Below are 1540 nucleotides of genomic sequence, written 5' to 3' on the forward strand. Positions count from 1 at the left end.
TTCAAGTTCCGAATTTGTTGCTTGCAAAATAAGTATAAACAATAGCGCCATTAGGATCTTATCCTCGCTAGTTGGTCGACAGCCAGCTTTTTTAATTGACCCTCTTTAACAATATCTCGTGTTACTCTTCCTATCAGGGTTCGCCACATTTATTTCGCCCGCAACAATCGCCGGCCCTTCGCCAAAGATCCATTAATGGTCCCGCCGTGTATTTCGCTCGACGGCCCGGCGGTGTAAATAAAGTATGGAGACGCACGAGAACCGAGCGCAGGAGAGACCGCAGGATGGAGAATATGTATTTGTTTGGCAAGACTATCTCGACGCCACGAAGAGTGTGGAAGTTCCACAGATCGTGTTCCCTCATGTGGAGTTGACATTGCAGAACAGTATTGAGATAGGCATGTCATTAGAAGTACCAGTGCAAAAAAGTAACGATGAGAATGAAGTGTCGTATTGGGTAGCCTCTATTGTCATGGCTTGCGGACCCTTATTGCGATTGCGTTACTTTGGCGGGGACGATAGATCTTTAGAATTTTGGTTTAATCTTACGAAAGAAGCTGGCCATGAACTTGGTTGGAGTGCGAAAAATAATAAAAAATTAAAACTACCTGATGTTATACTTGAGAGATCACCAGACTGCGTAGACAAGCTGCACGAATTTCTGACAACGGCACGTACACTCCCAGCTGAGATGTTAACAGGGGATGGCCTAAGTATGGCAGATAGGATAAAACAGGGTATGAAGGTTGAGATAAGTGATGTGTTGCATCCGTACAAGTTATGGGTAGCTACGATTATGGAGAACGTCGGAGGACGTCTTTTATTGAGATACGATACTCCAGATTCTACTCGTGAAGACTTCTGGATATTTTGTACATCCGAGCGTTTACATTCGTATGGATTCACGTCTAAATCAAATTAGATTCGATTTCCACTTGGTTTTTGGAACCACCTAGTTCAATAGTCGATTTGCATAAATATGAAGACTGGAAGGAGTTGTTAGAATCTAGACCGAAAGATTATGAGTTAGGGAAAGAATTATTTAATAATAATGTAGATCATCCAAAGCATAGTTTCAAAGTTGGAATGAAATTGGAAGCTTTGAATCCAGCAGATAGGATGAAAATTTGTCCTGCTACTGTAACGAAAGTTTTTGACGATATATATTTTCTTGTGAACATTGATGTACGCGCTAAATGCTTGGATGAATCAGATAATACGCTTGCCTCTAATAATTCAGAAAATAATACATGACTGTGCACTGCAGAACATCCATATATATTTCCAATTGGATGAGCGCAAAAAAACAATATTATGATTACCCATCCACAAGGTTGGACTTCAAAGACGGAAAATTTTGATTGGAATGAATATTTGGAAGCATTCCATGCCAGCGCAGCGCCTGAGAACTTATTTAATGAACGTGCGAGTGCCAGTGAGGCAGGCTTTGAATGTGGCTCGGTGGAAAATCTCAGCGTGCAGCTAGTTACAAGAGTAAAGTATCAGAAAAGAATTTGTTGCTCGTTTAAATTTGGTACTG

At 41.0% G+C, this 1540-nt stretch overlaps 1 pseudogene; it reads left to right on the forward strand.

Annotated features, from left to right (window-relative positions):
- The first annotated feature begins 115 nt into the window (after positions 1–115).
- Positions 116–1494, forward strand: LOC112458184 (annotated as a pseudogene).
- The last annotated feature ends 46 nt before the right edge of the window (positions 1495–1540 follow it).

This window comes from Temnothorax curvispinosus, unplaced genomic scaffold (genome assembly GCF_003070985.1).
Source record: "Temnothorax curvispinosus isolate PA1 unplaced genomic scaffold, ASM307098v1 QBEX01008775.1, whole genome shotgun sequence".
Lineage (NCBI taxonomy): Eukaryota > Metazoa > Arthropoda > Insecta > Hymenoptera > Formicidae > Temnothorax > Temnothorax curvispinosus.